Source organism: Antechinus flavipes, chromosome 3 (assembly GCF_016432865.1).
Source record: "Antechinus flavipes isolate AdamAnt ecotype Samford, QLD, Australia chromosome 3, AdamAnt_v2, whole genome shotgun sequence".
Taxonomy (NCBI): Eukaryota; Metazoa; Chordata; class Mammalia; order Dasyuromorphia; family Dasyuridae; genus Antechinus; species Antechinus flavipes.
In genome coordinates this window covers 226,186,694-226,198,725 of record NC_067400.1, presented here as the reverse complement: position 1 = coordinate 226,198,725, position 12,032 = coordinate 226,186,694, and the positions used below count along the sequence as shown (strand labels likewise).

General features: G+C 35.4%; 1 protein-coding gene across 2 annotated transcripts in view; it reads right to left on the bottom strand.

Moving 5' to 3' along the window:
- The window catches only part of LOC127553694 (interleukin-3 receptor subunit alpha-like), a 47,459-nt gene extending 39,050 nt beyond the window's left edge, over window positions 1-8,409 (bottom strand). For both annotated transcript variants that reach the window (XR_007951807.1, XM_051984605.1), the window contains exon 1: window positions 8,321-8,409. The gene's annotated coding sequence lies outside the window, so the exon portion shown is untranslated. The remainder of the gene's footprint in view (window positions 1-8,320) is intronic.
- Window positions 8,410-12,032: the final 3,623 nt, after the last annotated feature.

The following is a 12,032-nucleotide window of genomic DNA, read 5'->3' as shown; positions in this document are numbered from 1 at the left end:
GGAAAATCCTTGATCTTTATTCTTTGCGGAGGTGAAGGGGAATGGAGACACGAAGTGAGAGCAATCATGACATGAATCCCGCCAGCAGTGCCTCTGGCTCTCACACTCCACCCACCAAATCTTCTACGCAATCTCCTATACAACACATCAAACTTGCACAAAGAATGGGCGGGGCCATTCTTTCTCCAAGAATATATTACTAGAGTATTGTCCAATTGCTAATGAGCCTAAAGTGCTTCCACTTCAGTGCATCAGCTCAGCTTCAGCCCATTATACCCACCCTTACTGCCCATGGCTGCCTCTTTGGAGGGGGAGTAGGGGAGTGTTGGCCACATGGAATCCCCTTCCCCTCCTAAATGTTCTAAGTGTAAGATTTCTGCAGAGGCTTGGCTCTCAGCTGCAGAAAGCAAATTGTCATATAAAAGAGATAGTCTACTTTTACTGTAGTAAGTCAATTGACTGAATATTTGTTTCTTTAGATACATAATTGTTTCCTTGTATAAGGAATATAGTTATAAACGTGATCTATAATTTGGTAGGGTTATTTCTAAAAGTTGAATTAATATTTTTAAGAACTTCTTGGATTCTTTTATGTAGAATTAGGATAATTTGTATAAGTTTTAATTAATTGTATTGATTGTATCCTGAGGTTATGCCCATTATTTAAAGGGTTTCTGAAAATAATAGTTTTCCTTGTCCTTTTGAAAATGTTTCTGTTATGGACAATATACAATTTGGAATTTTTATACGTATTGGGTATTTTAAAGCAAAATGATTTGTATAATGTTCAACTTCTACAACTTTCTACTTGGGTATGTAAGATAGTTGTGTTAACTTAACAATAGTAATGCCCCCCCCCAAAAAAAGTGACATTTTTTACAATTCATAAAAAAGAAGAAAATTCAGAAAGGAGCACAGATGACAAACAAGAACAGGTCTGCAAATAATGTATAGAATGTATTACTTTTTAAAAAGAAAGTGATGTCAAGTGGATACTCATAGCTATGAGCATAGATTTCCTAAGCATATAGAAATACTCTTTTTTGTTATTTAAATTTAGAATAAAAGTAAATATTTAAAGTGATATAAAATTAAATTTAAAAAAAATTAAAGATAAGAATCAATGAAAAGCTCCAACTCCTAATATTTCAAACAAGTATAGAATAGCTAAGTAGCACATAGATAGAGGGTTAGGTCTAGAATCAGAAGACTCATCTTCCTGAATCCAAATGTGGGCTCAGATATTTTCTAGTGGTGTGGCCCTAGGCAAATCACTTACTCCTTTTTGCCTCAGTTTCCTCATTTGCAAAAAATGCTGAAGGATATGGTAAACCACTCCAGCAACTTCATCAAGAAAACCCCAAAAGGGATCACAAAAAAACTAGGATGGAAGTATCATGATTGTTGGGATGGGAATGGGGTCATAAGGGAAGGAGGAGATCAATAGATAAAATTCCACAGTGCTGGGTCTGGTATTTGGGGGTATTATTGATGTTCAACTTTCTCTTTTTCCTTTCCTGCTTTCATGTTATTTTTACACATTTTGAAATACTTGTATATTGTGAACTCAAACCTATTTCATTTCTTCTCTTAGTTTCTTCTTTAACCAACAACAGAAAGGAAGAATTCATTTGTTTTTTAAAAGCAAACAAACAAAAACTACCCAAACTTTTCACAAACTATAAGAACTGAAAGGAACCTTTCACCCCTTCTAAATATTTTGGAAAGGAATTTTAGCTCAGAGAAGATAAATAAATAGAATAAAGTCACACAGCTAGTGGCAGAATCAGGATTCTGCCATTCTCTTGTCCCAGCTACTTTCATATTTCTATGTTTATTATCACTTAAGAATGCCATTCTAAACCAGATAATTGGGTGTTCTGCACCCTCTCTCTTTGAATACCCTTGAAAACTGAAATATTAATCCATCTGACCTATTTCCCAGAGGTAGAAGAATGATTCTTGGGATTCTTGCACTTACCTTCTAGGAGGCATATTTTGTTACAAAGGCAAAACTGGGTGAAAGTCTTTTTCAAGAAATTTGAAACTATGCCCCCAAAGATACTGAACAAACATATTTTTTTAATTAGTTTGATTTTGTAGTCTTTTATATCTAATCGCATGCAAAGACGGTTTTCAACATTTTTTCACTTACTATTTTATTTTTTCCAATTACATGTAAAGATAGTTTTCAACATTCACTCTTATAAGATTTTGAATGTCAATTTTTTTTCTCCCTCTCTTCCTTCCCTTCCCTCACTCCAAGACAGTAAGCAATCTGGTGTAGGTTATACATGTGCAATCATGTTAAACATATTTTTACATTAGTCGTATTGTGAAAGAAGAAATCAGAATAAAGACCAAAAAACATGAAAAAGAATTTTTTAAGTTAAAATGGTATGCTTTGATTTGCATTCAGACTCCATAGTGCTTTCCCTGATGTAATAGCATTTTTCATCATAAATCTTTTTAAATTGTCTTGGATCATCATATTGCTAAAAAGAGCTAAGTAAATCATAGTTGATTTTCATATAATGTTTGTGGATATTCTTTGACCCAATGAAATACTACTAAATCTATATCCCAAAGAGATCAAAGGAAGAAAAAAAGGTCCTATATATATGAAAATATTTATATCTTTTCTAATGGTACCAAAGAATTGGAGACCAAGACAATATCCATTAGTTGAAGAATGGTTGAACAAATTATGATTATGAATAAAATATAAGTGGGCTTTTTTTTCCTTTGTGGAGAGAAAAAATAAATATGTTAATTTAATATATATTTAAATAAAAATGTATTTAAAATACATAAATTTTAAAAATGGTTTTTGAAAATAGTAGATACAGATAGCCACCAGAGACTATCTGGTTTAAAATGCTCTCCCATTATAATCTGATTCATGGGATTCATCAAAGGTGGCTAAAATGAATCTAAAAATGAACTCCAATGAATCAAGAGAAAAAAACCTCATTATCCAGACTGGAGCTGAATTGGTAGGTAGTGGAAAGAAGATTTCTATTTGCTTCTTGATCAAACATGGAGCTCCTATTGATTTGTATCAGAATTATGATCAAAAGACTTCCTTGGTCTTAATTACAAATAGAAAAGTAGCATGACAGTAGCTAGAGGATTGATTCTGAAGTCAGGAAAGGTGGGGTTCAAATTCTGTGTCTGATATCTTCTAGCTGTATTATCACAAATAAATCACAATCTTTCAGCGCATCAGAAACTTTCTAAAATCATAAATAATAGGTGAGCTGCTGATCTGGGGTGAAATGATTTTCCAATTGGCAGGAAAGGTCTGTTGCACTTGGGAGAGACTGGAGCACAATCCAGCACAAGCCATACCAGTGTAGACTCAGATCTAGCAAACCAGGAGCAGACTTTGGAAGCCACAAAAGCTGCTTCAGGAGTTCTTAGCCCACAATAGTAAGGGGACTGAACAATTGGTCAGAAGGCGATTACAGGGATCTCTTTGCTAGCACTAAGGCAAGAGTCTGTTGTTTTGCCCATATTCAAATCTGGATAATAGTCTGAAGTGGTAGTTCCAGGGTGAGGGGGAGCACTAGCACACTCCAGTTTATAGTCAGAGTGAGCAGGGATCCTTCTCACAGAACCAGGGCAGAAAATTCTACTGAAGAAAAGAGTTTAAAAAGTCAAGATATAGGCTAGAAAATGAGAAAACACAGAAAAAAAGTTTTGATCATAAATCACTATGGTGATAAGGAAAATCAAAACACACCCAGAAAAAGATAACAAAGTTAAAGTTCCTACATCCAAAGCCTCCAAGGAAAAATATGAATTGTTTTTTAACCATGGAAAAGCTCAAAAAAGATTTTTGAAAATCAAATAAGAGAGATAGAGGGAAAATTGGGAAGAGAAATAAAAATGATGTAAGGAAATCATGGCAGTGGGGAAGGGAGTTAACAGCTTGGTAAAGGACACACACACAAATACTGAAGAAAATAATACCTTAAAAAACAGACTAGGCCAAATGGTAAAAGAGGTACAAAACTCCAAGTAAGAAAAGAATTCTTTGAAAAGAAGAATTGGTTGAATAGAAAAGAGGCACAAAAATTCACTGAAGGGGAAAAAAACTCCTTAAAAATTCAAATTGGACAAATAGGAAAGGAGGTACAAAAGCTCACAGAGGAAAATAATTTCTTTAAATTAAAATTATTAGGCAAAAAAAGCTAATGACTTTGAGAAATTAAAGTACGATAAAACAAATCCAAAAGAATGAAAAAAATTTTTAAAATGTGAAAATATCTCATTGGAAAAACAACTAACTAGAAAATAGATATAGGAGAGAGAATTTTAAAATTATTGGTCTACTTGAAAGCCATGATCCAAAAAGAACCTGGGCAGCTTCTTTTAATTATCAAGGAAAATTGTCCTGATATTCTAGAACCAGATTTTTTATAAAATAGAAATTGAAAGAATCCACTGATTACCTCCTAAAAGATTACCTCCCAAGATGAAAACTCTCAGAAATATTTTAATCAAATTTCAAAATTCCCAAGTCAAGGACAAAATATTGCAAGCATCCAGAAACAATTCAATTATAGTGGAGCCATAGTCAGAATAACACAAGATTTAGCAGCTTTAACATTAAAGAATTGGATGGCTGGAAATATGATATTCTAGAGAGTAAAGGAGCTAGGATTACAACCAAGAATCACCTATCTAGCAAAACTAATTATAATCTTCCGGAGGGAGCTGGGGGGGGGGGGGGGGGAAGGGGGAATGGATATTGAATGCAATAAAGGGTGTTGATGAAAAGACCAGAGTTGAATAGAAAATCTGACTTTCAAATACAAGACACAAGAAAATGTTTGAACAGTAAACAGGAAAGGGAAATCATAAGGCACTTAATAAGATCAAACTGTTTCTTACAGGGGAAGGTGATACTTGTAATTCACAGGAACTTTTTCATTATTAGAACAGTTAAAAGAAGTATATTTGAGATGAATATGAAGGAATAATATCTAAAAATTAAATTAAGGGGGGAATGAGGAATTTATTGGGAGAAAGGAAGGAGTGAAAGGGGAAATAAGTAAATGAAGGAGAGTGAGTGAAGGTTACTCTCATCAGAATTAGCTCAAAGAGGGAATAATATACACTCACTTATTGGATATAGATATCAATCTTATCCTACAGGAAAGTAGGAGGGAGGGGAAGAGCATAAGGGAAAGAGGTGGAGTGATAGAAGGGAGGAAGGAGATAGTCAGAAACAAAACACTTTTGAGGAGAGATAGGGTGAGAGAGAAAAGAATAAATAGTGGAGGAAATAAGATGGAGAGAAATAGCAATAGTAACTAAGAAAAATTTTTGAAGCAAGTTTCTCTGAGAAAGACTTCATTTCTCAAACAAAAAAGAATTGAGTCAAATTTATAAAAATAAGTGTCATTCCCCAATTGATAAATGATTAAAATGAATGAACAATGTTCATATGAAGCAATCAAAGCTTTCTATAACCATATGAAAAATGCTCTAAATCACTATTGATTGGAGAAATGCAAGTTAAAACAATTCTGAGGTACCACCTCATACCTATCTGATTATCTAATGGGACAGAAAAGGAAAATGTCAAATGGTACAGGAGATGTGGGGGAAATGAGATATTTAATGTATTGTTGGTGGAGTTGTAAACTGATTCAACCATTCTGTAAAGAAATTTGGAACTATGCCAAAGGGTTATAAAATCATGCCTATCTTTTGATTTAGGAATACTACTTGTAGTCTATATTTAAAAAGAGATTAAAAACAAAAAGGGAAAAAATCTATATGTGTATGGATAGATAGGTAGATAGATAATAGCTCTTTCCTGGTGGCAAAGAATTGAATACTGAGGGAATGGCCATCAACTGAAGAATGGACAGATTATGGTATGTGATTGTAATGAGGAATACTGTTACAGTATAAGAAATGATGAGCAAGATCCTCTCAGAAAAATCTGGAAAGACTTACATGAGCTTATGCAAAGTGAAATGTACTATGTACAAAGTAATAGCAATATTGTAACAATCAGCTGTGAATGATTTAGCTATTCTCAATAATATAATGCCCCAAGACAATGCTGAAGGATTTATGATAAAATATATTATCCATCACCAGAGAAAAAATTGGTGGTGTCTGAATACAGATTGAGGCATGCTGTTGTTGTTGTTGAGACAATTGGGTTTTAGTAACTTGCTCAGGGTCACACAGCTAGGAAGTGTTAAGTGTCTGAGATCAGATTTGAACTCAGGTCCTCCTGACTTCGGGGCTGGTGCTCTGTCCACTGCACCACCTAACTGCCCCAAGGCATGCTTTAAAAAAAAAAAAAAAAAAAAAAAAAAAAACTTTCCTTATTTTTTTGAATTTTTTTTTGGGGGGGAGGTCTATATTTTCTTTTACATTATGAAAGTAGAAATGCTTTTCATGACTATGCATATATAACCTATATTGATTTACTTGCCTTCTTAATGAGGGAGCATTGGGAAGGAGAAAGGCAGAGAATTTGAAACTCAAAGCATTGAAATGAATATTTTAAATTGCTTTACATGTAACCAGGGGAAAATAAAATGTTAAATTAAAAAAAAATAATAATTCTTACAGTACAGTCTGATCACTTCTTCTCTTGCCAGTCCATCAAGTAGAATTCACTGCTTCAGGGAATCTTTCCCTTTATCTCCCTGACCACAAATAATCTCTCCCTCTGCTGTACTCATATTTTCTTGTATGTATGACTCATGATCTTGTCATATTTTGCTAAAATCTCTTTTGCTTCCTTTATTCTGAGTTATATGTTATTCTTATCTGTACATGTATCATATTCATTAAATATAACGTAAGCCCCTTGAAGGCAAAGACTTCTGAATGTTTTTTCTTAGGTGCTGAATCAATACTTGTTAAACTGAATTGATTTGAACAAGGAGCAAGAAGTCGACATCAAAGGAATGAATTTCCATTGGAATTTCAAATGCTAGAAAGCTGGTGAGAGTAGTGTTCTTTAGGAAAGAGAAAGGTTTCCTGATGCATTTTGAATTTTATCATACAGACAGCTGCCTACTATGCTTGCTACTACCTACCTACCTAGGTAATATAAAAGATTGGCTCAGGCTGAAATTTAGTCTTCTCTAGAATATAAAGGTCTAGAGATGTTTTAGGACTCTGCTCTTTGCTCTGAAATTGCTAGCAAAGGAATCAGGTGATATAAACTGTACTTCTGTACTTACATGCTCAACAAACCACCTATTCTTCATACAACTATATAGGACATTATCCATGATGCCTGAAATGCCTAAGCAAGCTTCAGAAACTTAGGAGTTAAAATGACAAGACTTGCTGTGATTTTTAGACTCTTATAAGATTGGGAACTTGAATGAGAGGCTCAGAGTAAATTGCAATTTACTATGAAATTGCAATCATTAAGCTTAATCTACACACTCTTCAGAGCTTATTAGCACAGTGACTGGTACATAAGTTCTTAAAATTGATTGATTAGTTGGTTTTTAAAACTTATAATGATGTGGCCTCTTTATGCCTTTCCAGTCTCACACATTTTCCTCTCCAAGCATTGTACAATCCAAAAATATAGGACTCCTGACTTTCATACTTCATTTCCCAATTCTGGGAAATGTCACTGATTCTCCCCTATGCTGTCTCTTTTTCCTGGCTTCCTTCAAATTTGAGCTAAAATTCTACCTTATATAACAAGCCTTTCCTGGCCCCCTTTAATAGTAGTGCTCTCTCTCTGAGATTATCTCTGAATCATTATATATATAATGGGGAAGACAGAACTCAAACTGTACAGACAAGATACACACACACACACACACACACACACACACACACACACATATATATATGTGTGTATCTTGTCTGTACAGTTTGAGTTCTGTCTTCCCCATTAGATTGTTTTTGCTTTTCCTTGCATCCTCACTCAGCACTGTACCTAGAACATAGTAACTGTTGAATAAATTCATGTTGACTGTCAGTCACCTTGTCAAAATTTGCAAAAGAGAAAATTTACTCCTTTGACTAGTTGTTTATTTTTTACAAGTCAGCTCTTTCATGATGAAAGTCTCAGCTTAAAGAAGGATGATTTAATTACACTCTAATTCCAACTGAAGTTCTCTTGGGATTTCCAATGCTATTATTATCATCCCTGTATTCTTTCAACAGCTCTCCTATACCCTAACATATTTCCCACCACCCGTCCAACCAAACTCCTGTCTGCCTGTGATCTTTGAGAAGAAGCTGCATCAGAAGAAGCTCTAATTGAGCTTCAGAATGAAGAACGTGAAATATAATTGTAAGATAAATGACTTACTCTTTAGTACTAGGAACTTCTTCCTTTCCTTAAAGTCAAACAATGAAGTTCTTCAGGCAGGCTGTCTTCTGGACATAGGCAGAATTGGGCCACTCCCTTTTGAGAATTTCTTTCCCCTTATATTCTCTAAAGCTTCCTGTTTTCTTTTTAATGATATCACTGTTTTCTCTGAATTTCCCTCATTAAGACTTTATCGTTGTTTTAAAATTCCAAATAAAGGAATGGGGAAAAGGAAAGAATAAAGAATTTGGAACCAGAGGAATTGAGCTTGGACCAGAAAGAACTAGGTTCTGCTCATTACTACTGGTGCCACCTTTGCTATAGGAGGGAAAAAACTAATGGAAGAGCAAAAGAGAATGGGAAGAGCAGAAAATGAGAATATCATTTAACATAAATTAAGGGTATTTTTAAGTACCTTTGAATTTCTATGAAACCTCATAAACTAGAAATATAAGAGAGTTCCCAGAGGCATGGGTATTTGATTTGTATATGGACACAATGTCAGTAGGTATCAGAGGCAAACTTGAGTCTAGATATCAGTAAGAGCAACAGAAATTAAAATTTACATTCCTTTAGAAAGTGCATCTACAGATAACGGTATGATACCCTATGTGGACAGAGGAGACAGAAGGGAAAGAAGAAAGAGAAATGAAGTGAAATGAAGAAAGGAAAGAAGCTGTGTTATCCAAATGGAGGAGAAATTGAGGCTGGTGACTTGCAGCTTTCCCTCTTTTATTTGCATGTCATAGCATGACATAGCACTTCTCTGATATCATGATCTCGTCAAGAGCAAGAGTAAAAGACAAAGAACCTCTATAAGAGCAGGAGCTCCTCATGGGGGAACCAACTAGAACTGGCCAGTTGAACAGTACAGCTCCTCTTTTCTTTCCTTTTGTCCACATAGAGTACCATATCCTTATCTGTGGATGCTCTGTCCAAAGTAATGCAAATTTTGATTCCTGAAACCTTGCAAGATATCTTGGGGCTAGGATAATTCCTTAAACCCAAATCACTCTGGCTCTTATTGATTGACCAATAGGAGATCCCAGGCTAAGCCCCAGTTAGAAATTGTTTGAGTTCAAAGTGAATATAAATAACAAATAGAAACCCTGATGGTCTTCCTCTCCCCTTTGATTTTTTTTTTTTCTTGTTTGACTGGGTAAAAAAAGACAGTCTCTGCCTGATTTCTTACCTAGACTTAATCATTGATTGAGCATTCCCTCAGTCAAACTGAAAAACCTATTAAAAACATTAGTTTAAAAAGATCAAAGTCTTCTGATGAATTCCAGTCATGTCCAGTCATCCTGATCTATTTCTTGCCACTGGACTCAACTGACTCCAGAGGAGAAAATGGTGACTTTGTATAGCCCTCCATCACTTAAATTAAATTGACTTATATGGCATCACCTCCCTAATGTGATGGTTCTTTTCCAGAATGAAGGCCTAACAACAACACCTATGAATAGGAGCTGCACCCCCCAGGGACTCCTCTGGAGCCAGGCAATCAATACTAATGAGATTCAGGAAAGCAATTAGCACCAAATGATGGTATTGGTATAGGCTAAATAGATTAAATTTCCTTATTTGTCCCTTTTGTGTTAGCTCCCCACAGTAATCTGCCTCATGGAGTCTTTTTCATTCTTATAGCTTCCTAACTCTTTTAAGATATTAAAGTCCTTCTGTGGATTTAGCCCTCCAGTCAATGGTGTATTCCTAACTCACAGTGTATTTATTTCCTTTCTCCTGGTTAATTATGAGTTCCACTGGAGAACTTGTCTTTTCCACTGTTAATTGTTAAAATCCCTTTTCTTGTTAACTATTTGCTCTCCCAAATCTATTTCATATTTACTACTCCTGGTGTCTATTTCACCTCTTCATTTTGAGTGTAACTTCTTCTCATAATAAACCTGCCTTCTAACAAGGAGAAAACAATGGGGTACAGCTTCTAGAGGAAATGTGATGCTAACCCTAAGGCTACCTGGTCTTAGGAGTGCTGTAGTTCCACAAATAATATGTCAAAAACAATCTATTAGTCAGTAATAAAGTTTCTGAGACAATAATGAAGTGCATACCAAACCACTCTTCAACCTCTCCTCTAAGACCACTCCTTAATTCCACCTCTAAGCCATAAAAGTAGCATATCAATGACATAAAGCATCTGATCTCTCTTTTTTTCCTATAAATTTATTTTCTTACTCCTGATTCTTTGCTAAATTCCTTTGGAATTTAGCCTGCTTAGATTAGCATAACAATTATAACAAACTTTGCCCTTGATTTGGAGATGGGTTTGAGCCTACAAATTCTTTTGAGATATCTCATGATACTGTAATGCCGGAGAAACTGAGGCAGGAGAGAGATTAGAGAGTTTTTAATATTTTATTAATGGGAGAGTAAGATTGACTGGACAGGACTCTCGTCTCAGATTATCCAGTCAGACAGAGATAAGTATACTGGGACCAAGGAATCCATATTGGTCCCAGGGCTGGAGGACCCAAAGAATCCAGCGTCCAGCATGCAGCTGCCAGATGCCATTCTCCAGCAATGAATGGAAGAACCCCAACTTCTTAAATACCTTTTTGGAGACAAAGAAGAGAAAGGGAGGGAAGGTTTTTTTATCAGGGAGGGAAAGCCATAAAACCTAAAAATTCCAGAGACAAAGAAGTAAAGATATCATGGGTTGATCTTGTAATATTCTAAAGGAATATTGTAAATCCATAAAAGAATCAGGAGATCTACTCTTTTATCTTGCTAATTTATAACCCAAGAGCGAATAATCCTTAGTTTTACTGGGTCAGAGACAGAACAGTTAAGGTAACTGAGACAGGGAAACTGAGTCAGGACAGTTAAAGAAAACTGTGGCATAACAATACCAGTCTGAAATCCCAACTTTTTGAGGTCTCCTTTGAACCTTAACATTTTGTGTCCCTGTATAGGGAGAGTCTGGTCTCTCCTGGATTCAACCTCTCCTTTTTATGGTAAGCCCCTTCAACCCATTTTTTTCTCCTTTGATCCTGAAACTGGGACACCCAAGCTCCTAGGAATTTTAAGGCTTATTTGGATCATCTTGAGTTCCACACTCAGAAAACTTTCTTTGATTGAAGATACCTAGATTTGAAAATTCTTGCACCTTCAACAAAGTTGCTTCCTATCTATGGAAACTTTGCTACCTTTCCACCCTCCCTGAGATGCCAGAGGAGGCCAAGTGCTATAGGAATAGAAATTTTATGGCTTTTGGGAAAGATTGGGACAGTTCTCTTCTATTTCATTTTTGTCTGTATCTGCAGCTCTATGCAGAATGTCTGTGTCATGCTTGTTCTGTGACCTAGATTTTGTTACCAGGAAAGATTTAAAATGCAGCCAGCAAGAAAAAATTTCTATGCTGTAGTTAGAACACTGGGGAAGATTTCTTAACTCTTTGACTCCCACCTTAAAAAGGGAAAAGGCCTGACTTTTTTCCTGTGGACCCTAGTTCTGGACAAGCTGGGGATTGAATGGGATAAACTGAGTGAAGACCTCTCATGGGAATGTGGCCTAATTGTGACTTGAGATTTTGCAGTAATAAGTTAAGCTATAGCTAAAAAGCTGCAGATATTTGATTGTCTTGGATGAACATTCCCCTTCCTGTTTCCCTCCATTTCTTAATTAGCATGTAAGTACTTCTTTAAAGGGCAATGATGGCTTTGGGAATTCAGGTAACACAATTCACTCATCC